Source organism: Ambystoma mexicanum, chromosome 4p, assembly GCF_040938575.1.
Source record: "Ambystoma mexicanum isolate Mex_15411 chromosome 4p, UKY_AmexF1_1, whole genome shotgun sequence".
Classification (NCBI taxonomy): Eukaryota; Metazoa; Chordata; class Amphibia; order Caudata; family Ambystomatidae; genus Ambystoma; species Ambystoma mexicanum.
In genome coordinates this window covers 468,528,957-468,547,939 of record NC_090927.1, presented here as the reverse complement: position 1 = coordinate 468,547,939, position 18,983 = coordinate 468,528,957, and the positions used below count along the sequence as shown (strand labels likewise).

Below are 18,983 nucleotides of genomic sequence, written 5' to 3'. Positions count from 1 at the left end.
TTATGAGAACAAGCATGCTTCGAGCCAGCTCTCTGACCAGCTCCCAAGGATTAAAACAAAGTGCATAAAGCATTTACCTCTGGTGAACTTCAACAAAGGATCTGACAGGGGACTGCACCTCTACACACCCCAACTTTGCTTCACCGGGGAACATTGAACACTATCAAAACCAGTAGGTTGACCCAGCAAAGTATGCTTGGTCAGAGGTTTAAAATTACTTGAAGGCCGAGCGAGCTAGCAAAATGACAGCAATGATTTGGTGTAAGGGGTGTGATGAACCTAGCAATGTCACCACTGTCTCCCCAGGAATAGTCTCTTCCCATGTGGCTTTGGAAAGATAGCTGCTACCTGATACAAACCTCAGTACCATATGGGAGGTGGGGGTAGAGAGGGGGAGACAACCCTCGGGGTAGTACAGTGGGCTCGCTAGATGGAAGGTAATATGCCTGCCAATTAACTTGGGTGACATTTTTCATGTATGCCTGATTTTCAAATTGAGGTGTTTTTAATCCACAAGTTACCTGTGTTCAATTGTTACATTTCTTGTTTTTCTGGAAACACCAAATTTGGGCTTTCAACATCAGTGCCCCGTTGTTAATGCTGCCATTTTCCACTTATATCTGAATTTCAAATCTAGGTGTGTTTTTAATCCACCTGTTGACTCTCCCTCCCCTGGGCATACTCTCTGCCCCCCCCCCCCCCCCGCCTTCCCTATGGTGCTCTCCATCTCCCCTATCTATTGTAACTGCTATTCTATTACCTATTTTCCTTCTTTTTCAAAGCCTGGAAGGAAAAAGTTTAAGAAGCGTCTCCTGGTCTCCAATCCAAGGCTGCCCCATTGCCGAAACCTTTGTCAACGTTTCCTCCAGGCAGACTATCACTGACATTCTCTTTGTTGTTTTGTCTCCAAACCTATGGACTCCACATATGGTTTATGTCCTCTCCTCTTTCTCTTCTTCACCCATTAATGGGGGCCTCAGGTGGGAAGTGCTCTTGGCACACTTCCCATCATCCAGGTGCATCATCATTGTTTACTCCAATGGCACCATCATGGCTTGGGTCCCGCGAGGGGACCTCGTAATGAGGCGGTACGGGGTAAATGGCGCCAGCACCTTTTATGGCGCAGTTTACCCCGTACCGCCAGTAAGTCTGAGAAAGGCCCTCCCTGAAAGACCTGGCTGCAGGATTCGTGTGTTACAGGAGAAGGAACTGTGGACTTCTGTTTTGGCCAAAGAGAAGGGGAATCCTTGCACCCCAACTGCTTATGGGGAGCGGAGACGTGCTGGGGGAACCAAGAGGACCAATCTGCCCCCTCTAGAAAGAAGGGAACTCCTGGCATCACCAGAGTGCCACAGCCCAAAGGAGAATGAAGACTCCCTCACTGAGGCACTGAGAGGGGAAACCAGGTAGAGTTTTTCTGGTGCAGCGTGCTGCTGGAGAGAGAAAGCTGCTTCTCTCTGTACGAACAGATAGACTGTGAGGCTGGAGAAAGTGCAGTGGAGCCAAACAGCTTTGTAGCCAAAGAAATGGAAGCTGACAGTGAGAAGAAACACGCTGCGGGAACACAGGAAGCCAACAGAACAGAAGGCTCCTGGGCATTTGCAGTTGCTTGGAGGGAGCTGTCGTTTACTGAAGCCTGACACGAAGCAGAAGAGCCCAGCAGGGACCACGAGAAGCGAAGAAGCCGATAAACGGATGCAGCATCAGAGAAGGAGATGCTGAACGACTGCTGCCGACTTACCACAGGAGAAGAAGAATAATGCCAGCCAGAGCCAGTGAGTCCACCCAAGGGAAGCGGGTACGCCGGGGCGTATTGGCAGCCATGCCAAAACCGAATAAGTATTAACAAAGCATATGAGAGAGAAAGAGTGAAAGAGCATTTCTTTGAAAGGGAAGACGGAAGAAAAACAATACTTTCAAGTTTGTGAGTGTATGCAATACACATGGAAGAGAACACCTGGCAGGATAATTTACCAGGCAGATATAAAAACAGGAAAAGCGGACACAAGAGACTATCAAGTATGGATCATATGAGAAAAGCCCTGGCAGCGAAGAATACCAGGCAAAGTAAAAGTGTAAGAAAAGTACATATATGTGAAATCCCTGGCCGGATAGCATACCAGGCAGTTGCAAGTGTATGTATCTATGGAAGTCCTTGCAGGAGAGTATACCAGGCAGTTGCAAGTGTGAGCATCTAAGAAAGCCCTGACAGGAGAGTATACAAGGCAGCTGAAAATGTGTGCACAACAGAAAGTCCTGGTAAGGAAGTACACCAGGCAAGGATAAGCTGAATATTGTATAGGAGATACCCGATCTAAAAGAAGTCCTGAGAAAGACATATCGGGTCTATCAAAAAGGCTGTGCTGATAACGAGAACAGGAGTGAAAACCTGGCAGGAGAGTACACCGGTTATCCTAAGAAGATAAAGACAAAGAGTCAAGTTGTTTTGTGTACCAGCTGTGTTGTTAACCAAGAGAAACCCAAGGAACTGACGTTGTTGAATAAACAAACAAAGGAAGAGAAATCCAGGGGAAGGGAACCACCCTCTGGAACAAGGAACTCTATCATTTTGAATGTTTTCTGTTGGATTTATGCATTTTCCTTTTTGATCATTTATAATTCACTCTAGGCCAAATACATTACCCTTTCAATTCAAGAGTTTAGTTTGTTAGACTGTGAGGGCCAGAATAGTACCAGAACCTTAGTTTTGGTTTTAGGTAGGGAACACCTCTTAGAAGAGGGACAGAGAGGCATTTCCCCACCCCCTTTTATTTTAATAAAAGTCTGCGACCAAAACCATGAACCCCTTGTGTCGGAGTCTCATTCCTGGCTCCTCACATGGCGCTGAAGAAAAGAGAAAAATGACTTACCTGGAGGTTGACCTGAGGATGCTATTTGTGTACATTTGATGTTCCTCTCACTCACTCCCCTCCACCAGCTGTCTTTGTGAGTCCAATTTGAAGGAATAAAGTACGTAAAAAGGAAAGTGAGCAGAACACTGGCTGAAACACGCAACACAGTGCAAGATGGCAGGGGCAATACGCAGTGGCCTGGAACAGTGGGAGTCAGGAGTTCGCAACATTCCAATCCCTACTTGACCAATATCCACCACTGAAAGAGATATATAGACGGTATTGTTCAAAACAGAACTCGGGAGAGATTGCAAGCCTGTCACAGCTGGATAAATGAGAGGAACCCAAATATACAGTTTACACTTGAAATCAATACCAGTGAGATCAACATTTTGGATATCACTCTAAAAAACAGCGGTGGCTCTCAGGGATGTATCCTATTTAGGAAACCAAAAGGACAGAAATAATATCCTTCACTTTAATAGCTATCACCCAAGAAGTCTGAAAGAAAATCTACCTTATGGGCAGTTTCTATGAGTGAGACACAACTGTACAGACATCACAGATGTCCATTCCAATGCCAGCCCTCTAGATGCCAAACTACATGCAAGAAGATACCCCAAGAAACTACGGAGCCATTCAAAGAAACAGGCAAAGTACACACCCAGGGAATCCCTTATGACCCTGAGATACAGATCAGAATGACAAAGTGGATTTGCCTGCGCTCTCATATATAGCCCAAATACTGCAAATATCAAAAAAGTGATTGAGAAATACTGGCCTCTCGTGAAACTCAGCATGCCAGAAGAACCAATCCCCATAATGGCCCTCAAGGGTTCTAAAAATATTTTTGAGTACTTGGCACATTCTAATTTCTGGTAAAAAACGGTGAGAATGTGGCCTACGCGCCCTTGTGCGCTAGTTCCTAGATAGGCGTATAGCAGGGGCAAATCTTACACAGCGTTCTTAACATACTACTGATTTCTAGACCTTTTCAATTACGCAGGAGGGTTATTACCCTAACCTCTATTGTTCACAAACAGTGTCAATCTCTAAAATTCCCCTTTGTGAAATATAGCGCTTCAACAGGACTAATAGCTTGGATATCTGAGGGGATTTACCATATTATTCCCAGCACTTGCAAGTTCTCAATGTCACTGGGCCTAGTAAAATCGTTTTTGTACTCCCTTGTTACCCTCCCTTGCTTTGTCGCGCTCTGAATCACCTGTATACGAGCACGATGTAAAAACAATCAATCAATCAAAAGCCCACATCCATCTGTCTATCTCATTCCTATTGTTACCAACAGGAGCCAAATTCAGCCTCTTTATATATTTTTCAAATTTTTTAATAACTATCAGTGAACAACCAATAGCACATACATCACACCTTAGAGCGCCAGTCCTTCTCTTTACTTCCTTTACCTCCCCACCCACTGCCCCCTGGATCATGACGTGGATCACATAAGTCACAACACCAGTGACGTCAACACATTCATATGCACACCAACCTTAGAGGCCGTCGGAAGACGTGGCTCCTAAGCCACCATAACATTAGTAACTCTGATGCTGGCCAATGGACAGTCTACCTTCCTTTGAGCTGTCCAACTTCCTGCATCCTTCCGAGACTCATTCTCGAGGTTTCACAAGCAAATTTAAAGTTGGGGTTTATTTCCCACCTTCTCATTACAACATAGCAATATTTAGCAAAGGACTTTTCGTGAACACTGTTGCATGCTCTGCAGGTAAAACAGTGACTTCAAACCCAACACAAGTCAACAGGTTTCGCCCCAGGTAATAATACCTCTTGACATCTGTGAACTTTAATGATGGCAGAACCACACAGGGTGCGTGTAGAGCGCACATATATACCAATCACATTTCTTTTCATTTTCAGACATCAGGCTGAATTCCTCACATCTGGAATAATATTCTGCTCCATTTATGATTTTCAAGCAGTGACGCGCATTTCCCTTTTTTGTCCAACATGTGGTGAGCCAGTCTACACAACTCAAAGCTTTCATGTCAGTTTTTTATGGTTTTAACATATCGCACGCATATCAACGACTTGACACCCTTTGGTATATTTGCTGACAGGGTCTTTTTAAACCACCTTCCCGATGAAATCAATTCCACTAGGCAACCCTCATCGAAATGTCTGCTTGTAATCATCAACCAGCACGTGTAGCCACACGCTACAGGTCGACGTAGACCTTGCTTCAGAGTGCATTTTTCAAGTACTTAGTTTTGAGTCATTTAACAACGTATAGAACAATTCTGGTATTCAGGCATGATACATGTGCTGCTACTCAGTTCAGTTGGTCAAAATCACATTGATTTGTACTAATGAAAGAAAGCTTTGAGACAGAGGCTATTTTCTCCATTTCTAATGTATTTGAATAGGCAAACATTTGTATAGATAGGTACCACGTCAAGTCACGAAATGGCACAACCGTGGATGTTGCATTGTTTGTATTGTTTGCACTTTTACCGCTCTATGGGCCTCATTACGAGTTTGGAGTCAGCCATGCCCTTAATAAGGGCATGGCTGCCTCCAAACTCGGGTCCGGGTTCCTTGAATGAGGAATTACCGGGACATTCCAACCTTGGAGGACCCGGTAATTCCTCATTCAAAAAAAACCCATCCCCATTCCCATTTGAGCCCCCATAGGGGAATGGGGAAGGTGCTAATAACAGGGCCGTTAATAACGGGCCCGTTATTAGCTCCCTGGTCCCCTTGCGGGACCCACAAAGGAAGTCTAGTCTGACCAGACGTTCAAAGTGGGTCCCGCAAGGGAACCTCGTAATAGGGCGGAATGGGTTTACCATTACCGGCGCCGTTAAACACATTCCTCCCACCTCGTAATGAGGCCCTATGAAGTGTTCATTTTTGTGTTATTTTTTTTTTTAGACACCTATTAAGTAAATTAATTTATGACCACTGAATAACCGAGTCTTCGGTAATTCATCTGTATATCTATGAAAAGATTGAAATTGTTACACCAAATCATAGATACTTTAGAATACTAGAGCAATATGTAAGACTGCCAAATTTGTTCTGCATCTATTGCAGTGGAAAATTGATTTTGAATTGTTACTAACAGTTGGCTAGGAACACTTATGTATTGATTATTGTGCCTCATCCCAGTTACTCAGCCAAGAGGTTTAGCCTTTCAGTTATAAATATGCATTTTGCTATTTGAGCAGGAAACATGGGAGAACTGGCAAGGGCTTTGCCCGTTTCCCATAGCCAAGTCAAGGACAGTGGATAGTGGTCGCTATCGCAGTGGTCAATGATGTCCAAACTTTAATATTTTCCCAACTGGACATTGGGATCAGAATATAATCAATAATACTTTTAGAACATCCATTGCTAAAGGTGAAGTTGTCGGCGGATGGCGATCGATATCTCCCGTTAATAGCTATGTAGCCTTATTCAATCATAGTGTCCCTAAGCAATAAGGTCATGTTTGAGGTACTTGGATCCAGGAGGCTGGGGCTCAGAACAGAGAATAGGAGCTTCTCTCCCCTTTCATAGAGGGGCCTTTCATCATAACCAATTCTAAAATTAATGTCCCCTCCAATTGGCGTAGTCAAATCTGATCTATGGCCATTGGAATCCGGTTGACTGATTGCCTGTAAAACTGAAACCACATAAGCTGATTTAGCACCATTTTATTATAAAAGTTAATAAAGCCCAGTGGTCTTGCTCCCTTTATATTCACTTTTAGAAAGAATAGCTTTGGGTCTTCAATACTCCACCCTAGTGTATTTCCAATATAGGAAGCCAGAAATCTTATATCCTGCTTCTATTATAGAGTGAATCCTTGAAGATGTATAGGCTCGGTGGACTAGGTCCCCTGCATTATTACAACATGGTATTCAGAAGTCAAATTGCACCACAAACCATAGCGCACTTTAATATGTAAGCGAGTGATGTTTCAAACAATTATATTAATTAGCATTGGGTCAGTAGCACCAGGAGTAATCATGATCACATCCGCCTGGTACAGTGCCCCACCATTCTTGATACCAGATCCCTCTTTCCCTTCAACACTCCCAGATAATTCAGATCTTGAATCGGGTAGTCAATCCACACTCTCCAAATTGACTAGACATTGAAATTTATTTGACAATGGTAGGGGTAATCCACGGTCAGATGCCATAGTCGGTGCGACACAAAACTGGCTTGGTTGACTGCAAATAGTGTACATTGTTGGGGAAGTGTGCCAGGCATCAGACCGGAGATCCCCTATTTAATAGAGGAACCCCAGAGGAACAAGATTCATCTCTGATAATCCAAGACAGTGTGTGCCCCTCTATAGTAATTCGGCAACCTTTGCTGGGTTATTCAGGGTAATTGTAACAGTTCCAGAGATGGTTTTCCTGCTACTGCCCACCCATGATGAACGCTCCCTACCTATTGTGAGGGCCGACCTGAAGTTATTTTTTGCGAAATTAACTTTATTCATCAATGAAGCCTTCCCCTCCATCACTTTCTGCTTCAATCTCTGAACATTTGCGAAACCACAACCAAGGGAGCTGCTTGGGGTGGTACATTTAGAATAAAACAGTCATCCTTGGGCATTGTAGGAGAGTGTGGCTTAAAGCGAGACTTCCGTCGGTGGACACTTCATCCCTCAGATAACCCTGTACCGACGCCCCTCCTTGCTCCCAATAGGCCTAATGTGGGTTTAGCCCCCACACTTGGCATTCAATGGACTAGTCAGATCAATACGGTCGTCAGTAAGAGAGGGGGTTTTCTTAGTGTTTTTCCCCAACAAGTACTCTCCCTTGAAGGAAGTCATCAGTGCTATTCCGCCCATTTGGGGCTCTTCCTTTGTGGTTGACAGGGATAACTGTTGGTATAGAAACTTGCATGTTAGAGATAGCAGTGAATTACCCTTAATTGCAGAATGCCCTTATCATGGATAGCTTTATCATCACTATTGGATGATTTACTAGATAAGTAGAGCTGTAATAGTTTAGTCATCTTTAGAATCTAGCTTCAAGAGATCCTCATGAATATTAAGGACCTGATTTTCCATTAAGGCTAAGCGTTTACCGAAAGCATATTAAGGGTAGATCTCCTTCATAGAGGACAACTTGTTAGAGCTATTTGTAAATATTGCCACCCACCCCCTGGAGATTAGGTGATGCGCACGCATCTCCTTCCTACCCTGTACCTTCCTTGCTTTGCCATTGGGGCAATCTGCATCACGGAGGTAGTGGCAGTGCTAAAGATATCTATATGTTGCAAAACAGCCTTTGAGATCCATTCTGGGGTCACATTTTCGCTTTTTGATCTTTCTGCCAGCATAATATGTTCGTCCAGTACCCCCACTGTCTTTTTAAGAAAAGATTCAAGGGTGACAGGTCCATTAGCCCTGGGGGTAGTTGCCTTCTTCCCACCCATGAAAATGGATTTGGCTTTAGCGCCCAAGCCAGATTTGGCCAGCTTTGATTTCCTCTTAGCTGACAGCCCCAAGTCAGTCCCCGCCACTTTGCAGGCCTTGCGTTTAGCCATTTTATACGAGGTGCAAGTGCTATGGTTCAGAACCCAAAAATGTGCTATGGTTCAGAACCCAAAGATGTGCAAAGTAGCATTAATAACAGTAATAAGGAATAATAAAATACAGGCAGGTCGAAAAAAAAAAGGGGTTGGAAGAATGCCTTTCTTGCCCTACATCTAGGACGGGAGCACGCTCGACCATCAAATAATAAATAACAGTCCTATTGGAGTCTGTCAAATCAAAATGGCCTATGCTAACAAAACCTAATGCCATCCCTTACTCTAATGTACCAATATGTGCGAGGGAAAAAACGGGTATGCAAAAGGAATAATGTGAAAATCTATAAAGAATCAATGTGGCTGAGTCAGCTCTCCAGCCCACGTTGGACAGCACGGGGAAAGGCGTCTCCTGTAGACAGGATGGTGCACTCTGGCTCAGGTTCTTCAAAATTAAAGGCAGTTCATAACGTGAATTCAGGCACACCTGGCCTTGAGTCAAGCCCAGACCTTTCAAAGTAGAAAGTTCACGTGGATCCCCCTCCGTCGGGCTCAGACCTAATGTTGGTCCCTCTCTGCCGGGCTCAGACCTATCACAGTTCAACAACACTTGCCGGGGGTTCCCTTCCCCAAGCTTTTTACACTTCGGGTCTCCCTCAGTCGGGCTCTGAACGTTTTTGGATGTCAAAGGCTTACGAATGTGTGTGGTTTCTTTACAGACCACCGCAGGACCACTTTGACTCAGAATTCAATGTTCAGCTTTTCCTCTCCCCTTCGGGGTTAACTTTGTTCACTTTCACTTATACAGTTCATTCACTGGTCTGCCTTTCCTCGTGTCTCATCCACACACGTGCAGCCTTCACTGTTGATATATTGTTGTAAACTTCAATCTTTCTTAGGACACAATGGTCTCTCAGGTCGCTTTCCAACTCACCGGCTGTGTGAGTCTTCCTTCTTGTTTCTGAAGTTGTCCACGAGTCAAGGTTAACACCACAGGCTTGGCCTCTCCTCCCCAATTCTGCCGTTCTCCCAGGAGGGTCGCTGGCATCCTCGAAGCACAAATCAGTTGCCCTGTTTTCTCCAGGGGACAACCTCAGCTGGGCTCAGACCACTTTAAAAGTTGACAGGTGGTTCTCCCTCAGTTGGGCTCGAACCCCTTAAAAAGTTCACAGATGGGTCTCCCGCAGCCAGGCTCAGACCCCTCTTAAAGTTCACAAATTAAATGTTCTTGGATATCCAGTCCCAGAATTCTTTATTCCTATTTTGCTCCCACTTCACTAGTAACTCCCCCTTTTGACACAGTGGCAGTTTTGGGAGCTGCAGGAGTTTATGGGTATTCTTGTTGAGGTCAGGGTCTCGCCACTTGCCCCTCAAGGCCTGGTCTTGCCTGTTTTGCCCAGGGAGGAGCTCTGGTGTGGGCACCGCCAGGTAATACCAGCTGCCCAGTACCCTTTCAACACTGCAGCCTCCCTGTACTCACAGGCCCAGCAATCAGGTTGTCGTTCTTCCTCCAGGCCTCCGAGTTCTCTCCAGCTCGCGTTTTCTCCCTCTGGTTTCCGTGCACCATCCAGCATCCCCAGCTCACCCAGTGTGCCTGTGTGCATTGCCTTTTATAGTGAGTGGGAGGCTTAATAGGTCTCAGGTGAGACTGACTGTCAAGGGAGCCCGGAACTTGCCTGTCCTCCTTAAGAGGACAGTCTGTTGTTAAAAGGGAAGAGTCTTCTGTGTCTGAGTGTGTTTCTTCTCAGTCATCTTCATTCTCTCAATCCCTCTCTTCGTCTCAGTGTTTGTATAGAAAAGGAGGGGAGCTGGGAGGTCATAGTGTTTTCTGGTAATTATGGAAAATTGGGTTTAACATATCCTATGTAGGCAGAGGGGATGTCAGGTAGGGCTGTGTCAGAAAGAGGGGCACACCGCATCTCTCCCAAGGGCATTCCGTCAGCAGTCCCCATGGACCCCCCCCCCGCTACAGGTGATCCTCCTGCACTGGGTCACCCCAGGTTCTGGTTCCAAAGGCGATGGCCGTGCCCTGGCCACCTGAACCAAAGATCCTTGGGGTCGAGTGACTGAAAAAATTCCAAGACAGGCCAAAAGAGCCATTGAAATACTGCCTTTACCCATTTTAGGTTACAGAAAACAAAGACCGGACCTGTGCCACAATGTCATCCTAAGGGGGTCCTGGGGGGAATGCGAAGCGTTTCTCCCCGGGGAGTTTTTTGGCGCTGCACACGGCCAGCGAGTGGCCGTGGGAGGCAGAGCGCCTCCCGGGGTATTTAAGGGGCTCAGGGAAGGTTCGGGAGCCAGGCGACGGTTAGGACTTGAAGATTGTCCCGCCCTCCCACCCCTTCATTTTGGGTTTAGGCCATAGGTCTGTTTCAAGCCTGTGAGAGGGTCCAGGGTACATTTTGTGGGGTTTTTTTTGCCAGAGGTAGGGGTGGTAGTTTTTTGTGACAGGTCGGGGCATGGGGAAGATGTGATGTAAATTTCAGTTGCTGATGTGGCAGGTCAGGCTGGCTGCAGGTCAGAGGAAGGGGGGAGATTGGTGTAGAGGGGAGTATAATGGGGTTGAAGTGGTTCTGGGCGCCGGGGGCATGGCCCCTTTTGATGTGAGGGGAGGGAAGCACAATGGGGAATGACACGGGAAAGGATGGGGTGGCGCTGTTTGCACAAGCAGGTCACCCCGGGGGAACAGGTATTGAGCCTGGAGGGGCATGGCCCCTGGGAGAAAGCGGGACGCCTGGGAAAAGGGCAAGGAGACGGTAGGCTCCAAGGGGTAAGTAGGGAGGCGATAGCTGAGTTATTTATTTAATTGTTGGGAAAATGAAAAAGGAGAATGTTTAATTATTTAATTGTTTGTTGAAATATTTATTTAGTTTGTTAGGCCATTGGAGCCAGTTAAGCATTTTGAATTGTAAGCTTTGGCCTGTCACATTAAAGCGACCTTTTCCACTTTTAAATGAGTCTGGGTTTTTGTGCAGTAAGCCAAAATGTGCCTTCACCCCCTTTTTGACCCAAGGCAATTTTGCGACTCCACTGTTTACATATACATATACATTCCCCCGAGTGTTAAAATGTCTCAGGCAATGGCAGAGTTATTAACAACCAGAAGCATTAGGCAAACGGGAAAGACACCTACTGGTTGAAATTTAAAATGGATACCTATCTAGATTAAGATTAATACTCTAGCACTATCCAATCCCCAGCAGGAGGGTACAGTTTTGGAAATAATCACGAAAGAGCATCACCTGTATCTCATAACAGACCATCAGGAATAGGTTTGCAATTAACCTTCACCCCAATGCCATTTACATTTTTTGGAAATACCCAAAAATTCGAGAATTCTTAGCACAGCATTATTAGGAAAGATTTCACTTTACGGCACCTTTCCTTCCATTTCTATGGACCCCCAAACTTTTTGCGTTTATTTTTGTCATGGGGAACTGGCATGTCCTTTAGGCTGTGAGTACTGGGAAACATTGTTTCCCTTAGTCCTGTTACGTTGTTACTTTTAGTAACTTGTTACCACTTTTGGTAACTTTTTATCATTGTACAATGCATCTTACAATGCAGCACAATGGGGTACACTTTTTGTTTTGCCCTAGACTAAAACTCAGAGGATTTCTGGTTACTCTAGGTGTGCTAAATGGACAAGCTGGATGCAGCAGTGACTTTTGACCATTGTTTGGTGCATTTCGTTTTAGCCTTACCGAGTTTATCGCATTTGGCTACTATACGTGGCTAGTGGTCAAACATGGCTGTTAGTGTTGAGCAGTCATGCTTAACTCAAGAGGGGAAATGTGAGCTGCAGTGGAGTTACACAAAGATGCACAGTTACAGGTATTCACATAAACTCTTACACTCAAGGTTTCTTGCATAAACAATGTATTAATCAGTCAGTTATAAAGCCTTCTTCAGAAGGGAGAAATAGAATAGTAACACACAAATATACTTCAATACTGTTTCTTAATCAGACGAGGCCCTTTTGGGATGGCCCACAGACACAACCTACACTCACAGGTGGCTTCAGTAACAAGGTTGCTAGGGACATGAATACCTTACTGTTGGCATTCAGAATACTCTTTAAAAGTAAGTAAAAAGGCAAAGGTTATTAGAACACAAGAATTTACAAATAGTCATAAGCAGGGCAAATACTTTCAGATAGCAAGAGAAGAGTCATTCAATTAAATAGGCTAAGCCAAAGTCACTAGGCCAAAGTCTTTGTACAGGATGCAACCCTTCAGGTAGGTAAATGGAAAAGTCTTTGCACAAGTTCTTAGGAGTCTTTGAGAAAAAGAAGAACGAAATGTAGGGCTACAAGCTGATTAGACTTGTGAGTTGCAGATGTTACAAGCACTTCCACAGTAAGAGGTAAGTTCTCTTAGGCTAGTTTTACCGTACTTTGGTAAAGCAGAAAATATCCAGCTGAAGACTTCTGTTCCTGTGCAGCTCTGCAGATCTCACTGTTCCTGGGCCTCAGTCGGGAGGACGTCGGGGGAGGGCGTCAAAGCTGGCGACCGGCAAACTTTACTTTCAGTGGCTGTTTCGCGTTTCAGGTCCTTGCGGTACAGCAAATAGCAATAAGCGCGGTTCCTGGCTGTCAAGGTGGACTTTCTTCGCATTTGAGGTCCCACACTCAACTGAGGGGGGTCAGGCTTGGTCCGTCCTGCTTCGTGGGAGTCCAGAGGATCGTCCAAAAGCTTTAGGCCAGCTTACAAGCAGCGCTCACAATCTGGTGTCCCTCTCACTGGCTCTACGGTTTCCTGCAGCAACTCTGAGGAAATTCCACCAGCTCCGAGATGGGTGTCCAGGTGGCTTACTTGGGAGTTGCTTGGTCCTACCAACTCAAAGGGAAAAGTCGTCCTTTGCAGGGCTTCTCTGTCGATGCAAACTTGGCGATTCGGACCGGCAGCAGGGCTTCACCGGGCAAATCAACGGTCCAGGAGTTGCAGCAGCAGTCCTCTTCAAGCTCTTCTTCGTCCAGTGGTCGACTCTGCCTTCCAAGCCAAAGGACTTGCCTTTTATTCAGTTCTCTCCCATTCATTCCAGCCTAGCTGTCACTCACCTAGCAGGGTGGCTGTCCTTGACGGACAGTCAGCCAGCCAATCACCACAGAGTGCTTTTGGGTCTCCTAGGAGACCAAGCACAGGGAGTTTCGGGCACCTCCCTCACTTCCTGGCCACCCCAGACACTCGGGCGCCAGAGGCGGGTTTCGCTCCTGATTTGTGGAAGCCCTTGGTCCTGTCCAAGTAGAATTTCAGGGCACGTCTGACATCCAGGCAGTGCAGCAGTCTCTGTGCTTCGTCCTTGGTATCTGGGAAAAACATAGGAAGGACTATTTCCTCGTTCAAGTGGAAAGCAGACGGAACCTTGGGCAGAAATGCCAGGTGTGTCCGCAGGACTACCTTGTCCCTGTGAAAGGTGGTATATGGCTCAGAGGCGACCAGCGCCTGGATTTCGCTGACTCTGCGAGCCGAGGTAAGGCCGACTAGTAAGGCCATCTTGATGCTAACCAGCCTGACGTCCACGGATTCCATTGGCTCGAACGGTTTGTGCGCCAGGACGCCCAAGACTATGTTAAGGTCCCACACCAGGTGCGGTCTCTTGACAGGCGGGTAGAGACTTGCGAGTCCGGTCAGATGTTTCTTGACGATAGTGTTGGAGGAGGAGAAAATGCCCTCCACTGAGTTCCTGTAAGCCCCAATGGCTGCAAGGTATGTGCGGCAGGTGTCCACCTGCACCGCTAAATGAGCGAGGTGCGCCGAAAAGGAGAGCATGTCGTCCAAGGTGCATGCCAGGGGGTCAATTCCCTTGGAGTCTGCCCAGAGGCAGAATCTGGTCCATTTGCTTTTGTACCGGCCCCTAGTGACCTTGACCTGGCGCCCTGTATGATCTCCAGATTGGCCTGTGAGAGGCTAAGGTGGCGCAGCGTTACCTGCTCAGGTACCACGCTGTGAGGGCTAGTTTCTCTGGCGCAGGGTGGATGAATCTGCCCCCCTGCTGAGCCAGATGATGTGCTGGGCCTGTCGGGAGGTGAATCAGGGGCACTTCCGAGAGACTGAGCAGCTCCGAAAACCATAGCCTGGCCGGCCAAAATGGAGCTTTTAGAATGATTAAGAGATGGCGAGACTCCTTGATTTTGCAAATTACCCTGTGAATCAGGGGAGTGGGCGGAAAGGCGTAGGCTTTCATGCCGGTCCAATGGAGGTGAAATGCGTCGGCCAGAGAGCAGGGGCCCTGACCATGCCAGGATGTGAACTGGGGGCACTTCTTGTTGTGCCAGGTGGCAAAGAGATCCACCTAGGGGCAACCCCCATCTTGAATTTTTGCAGGGGTAAGGAGAGGTTGACGGTGGAAAGGTCCAGCACAACTCTCATACCCACCTGGTTCTTCTTCTGAAGGATGAAAATCCTGGAGTAAAAGCCAAAGCCTCGCTGGGAGGCTGGGACCTCCCCCACTGCCTGGCTCCCTACGAGCGACAGGATCTCTGCCAAAAGAGTTGCTTTCCCAACCTGTGGGAGAGGAAGAGAGGAGTGAGGAGAGGCTGGGATAGGAAGGCAGGACCCCATGGATACTTCGGAGAGGATCCAGGGGTCCGCGAAATTCTGGCGCCAGAAATGTGCATGGAGAGCAAGCCTGCCCCCCACCGGAGACACGTGGCCCGAAGGGGTGTGTCATGCCTTCTTTCCCTCAGAGCCTGTCGCTGAGGAGGGGGACTGGAATAAGCCCTTATCCCCCCATCCCCTTTTTATTGCTTGCGCTGGTTCTGAGAAGGCGAGTGATCCGGCTGCCTGGATCTGCGTTCCTTGAAGCCCCGGAACCCTCCATATGTATGACCTCTTTCTGAGCGCTGCTGAGATTGAGTGTACGATTTGGGCGTGGTCTTTGTAACGATGGACAAATACTGTTTTTCTTTTTGCCCAGCTCTTCGTCCGTAGAGGAGTGGAAGAGCCCCCCCCCCCTCGAATGGAAGCTCTAGTATGCGTTCCTGGCTATCCGGGTTGAATTTTGTTGCCCGGGGCCATGCTGTCCTTCTCATGTCCGTGGCAATACAGATGGCACGGCCTGAGGTGTCAATATGAGCCACTGTGGATTCCATGAGGTCATGAGCGATTAGCTTGGCCTCAGCTAGCCCCGCCTTAAAAGGTGATTGGTTCTGGGTGGGGAGTTCCGGGAGGAAGTTCGCAATCTCCCGCCATAATCTTTGGTTGGCGACTGCCAGCATGGCATCAGTGTTGGCCTGACAGATGTCAAGAGGCGTTGGAATAGAGTTTCTTGCCATATGCTTCCAAGATCTTCTCCTTGCCTAACAGCGCCACCGAGGACGAGGCTGAGGACGACTGGGGCTTGGAGTATAGTGATGCTGCAGCGATCACTGAGTGTGGCTGAGGATGGGCCGAGAGCTATAGTGTATCCCCCTCCACCTGCCTGTACTTGGCGTCCAGGCGTCGGTTGACTGGCTGGGCCGAGTGGGGTTTGAGCCAGCCCTTCTTGGCCAGGGAGACTACATCGGTCTGCATAAGAATCCCTGATTTGGCAGAGGGGCGTTGTGTGAGCACTTCAGCCAGAACCCCCCCTGCCGGCTGGTCGACCTCAGGCTGGAGTAGGCCCAGGTACTCCGCCAGCCCAGCAAGACGTTTATGGAAGGCCCTGGCTGAGGATGGCGTGTCTGGATCCTCCTCCTCGTCCATATCCTGTGGATCTGGAGGATCTCACAGAGGAGGAGGAGTAGATGGTGCCGGAGGCTGGGTTACAGGGGCCGGAGGCTGAGAAGGCGGCAGTGTTGGCTCTGTGCGTAAGAAGGGTAGGCTGTAGGCCACGTACCTGGTTGAAGCCAGTCCCACCTTGACACTCGTTCTGTGCCGAATTCCTGGAATGGCGTTGGACGGGTGCCTCTTTCTGGCGCGGAGGCCATTTTGTCGGGCTGCCTGCCACGTGCCTGCAACGTGTGGCTCGGCGCGCTGGGCCCAGCCTCCTCTAGGACTCTTGTGTGTGAATCATAAGGCATGCCCTGCTCCTCGGGCCTAGGCCCGGTAGATGTGACATCCTCGACTCGGGGGTCAGTAGAGCTGCGCTAGGCGCACCCTCGGACGTATTGCCGGTAATAGGGCGTAGCCCCCTCAGCCATGGTGCTCCGGTAAAAGAACCTTCCGGTCCCTCAACATGGAGGCCGGTGGCTGCAGTAGCCTTGGTGTGAGCGTTGGTAAAAGGACCTGACCGGTCCCTCCTCCATGGGAGAGTCCCTGGGAAGGAGTCTCCCTTGCAGGGTGCGATGGAGAATATCTGCCCTACCTTCGACTTGGTTCGATGCTTCACAAAGGTCTTGAGATCCTCTGGAGGCGACTTCCGGAAGAGCTCCCCCCACCTGGCTAGTCTGTTCTTCAGCGCTTTCGAGGGCAGCGAGTCACACGCTGAACAAGATTGCCAACCTTGGTCTGGGCCAAGGCAACGTAGGCAGAGGGCGTGGGGGTCTGAAGATGGAAAAAGCATGCAGGATGGACACCTGCTGAACTCCGTAGAAGTCGACATGTGCCGGAGAGGAGCGTGACGCCTGAGGACTGATTACCTGAATAACAAAAAGACAAAAAAGAAGACAAAGAAGAAGTATCCGTGCAAGTGGAATTACATGGCCGAAGCCAAACCCAGGAGCGGTGGTGAATTCCGCCCGTTCCCGTCGACGCGGAAAAGGGGTCTGAGGTGTGGTGCCGAGGGCGGAGTCAGGGCAGTGCATGCTCCCTGGGTCGCAACCCTGCACGCCTCTAAACTTAAAGTGGAAGAAGGTTTTTTCTGGTGAAAAAGGTTCCGTATCCCGTCCCTTGGAAGGGACGCTCATATAGTATGGAGGAAAGGGGACGGGTCACAAGAGTAACACAGTGTATAAAATCACATTAAAATACATGACAGTGTGGAAAAAAAGGTTTCACTATCTCCAGGGAAAAACTTCAAGTCCTCAAAATCCAGCAAAGTTGCAGGCGGTCTCTAAGGTGGAGGGAATTAGCACATTTTTGAGAATTCTCCCTAACACTCGTCCCCCCAGACTAAGACATGAGGATTTAATCCATCCCTGGATGAATCTCCTTACTCCAGTCGGTCATACTTCCTGGAGAGACCATCAGCATTTTGGTGATTACACCCTGACCTGTGCTCAATGGTAAAATCAAACCCCTGTAGGCTGGTTGACCATCTTAACAATTTAGGATTCTCCCCCTTCATCTGCATTAACCATCTCAAGGGTTGGTGGTCTGTTTGAATCACAAAAGTAGACCCATACAAGTATGGTCTAAACTTTTTCAAAGACCACACAATGGCAAAACATTCTCTTTCAATAGTTGCCCACCTTGTCTCAGGTTCCTTCAGCTTCCTACTGATGAAGCAGATGCGGTGTTCCCTGCCTTTCTCATCCAGCTGACTCAGAACTGCACCTATAACTGTATTGGTCGCATTCTGTTGTACAATAAAGGATTGGCTGTAGTCAGGAGCTCTTAAGACTGGAGCCTGACAAAGGGCGTGCTTAAGTCCTTCAAATGCCTTAGTGCACTCCTGATTCCACCTGACCATCTTGGGGAATTTGGGCAAGGAGATTGCATTCAAACGAGAAGCTATGGACCCATAGTTCTTAATGAAGTTCCTATAGTAGCCAGTGAGGCCTATAAAGGCTCTCACTTGGGTTTGAGTGGTAGGGTGGCCCAGTCTGGTACAGCTTGTACTTTGCTAGGCAATGGCCTTATTTCACCTTCTCCTACCTCATGCCCAAGGTAGACCACTTTACTCTGACCAATTTGACATTTACTTGTCTTTATGGTCAGATTGGCCTGCTCAAGAGCCTGCAATACATATCCTAAGTGATCAATATGCTCTTTCCAAGTAGGGCTGAACACTGCAATGTCATCCAATATGCCATGCAGAAGAGTCCTCCATCCCATTCAGAACATGATTGACCATCCTTTGGAATATAGCAGGTGCATTCTTTAATCCAAAAGGCATAACCTTAAACTGGTAGAGCCTGCTGGGGACGAAAATGCAGTTTTCTCCTTGGCATGGTCTGTCAGAGCTATTTGCCAATAGCCTGACGTTAGGTCAAATGTACTGAGGTACTTGGCTGAAACAACCTTGTCCACCAGTTCATCTGTCCTAGGTAAAGGATGGGCATCAGTCGTCGTGACTGCATTAAGGGCTCTATAGTCCATACAGAATCTCAACATCTTGGATCCTGCCTTTGGTACTAGCACAACTGGACTAGACCATGGACTTGTAGATGGTTCTATTACCCCAAGATCAAGCATCTTGTTGACCTCCTCTTTCATGTGGGTTCTTACATGGTCTAACATCCTGTACCCTCTTTTTTTAACAGGTAAACAGTCACCAGTGAGAATATCATGCTGGCCCCAAGGAGTCAAGCCTGGTGATAGTGAAAACAGAGGGGCAAACTGATTTAACAGAGCTTTGCACTCCTCCTGTTATTCCTGTGTCAGATCAGAAGAGAGTAACTCCTATCTTACCATCTAAAGGTTGTCCCCTGAGGAGGTCAGGTAGAGGTTTACCCTCCTCCTCCTCCTCCCGATCAGAGGCTAGAAGCAAAGCTCCCAGGTCTGGTCTGGAGACATAGGCCTTTAGTCGGTTGGTGTG

At 47.7% G+C, this 18,983-nt stretch overlaps 1 protein-coding gene across 2 annotated transcripts in view; it reads right to left on the bottom strand.

The window, feature by feature from the left end:
• The window catches only part of ADAM17 (ADAM metallopeptidase domain 17), a 1,432,827-nt gene that overhangs the window by 333,897 nt on the left and 1,079,947 nt on the right, over positions 1 to 18,983 (bottom strand). The window lies entirely within an intron of this gene.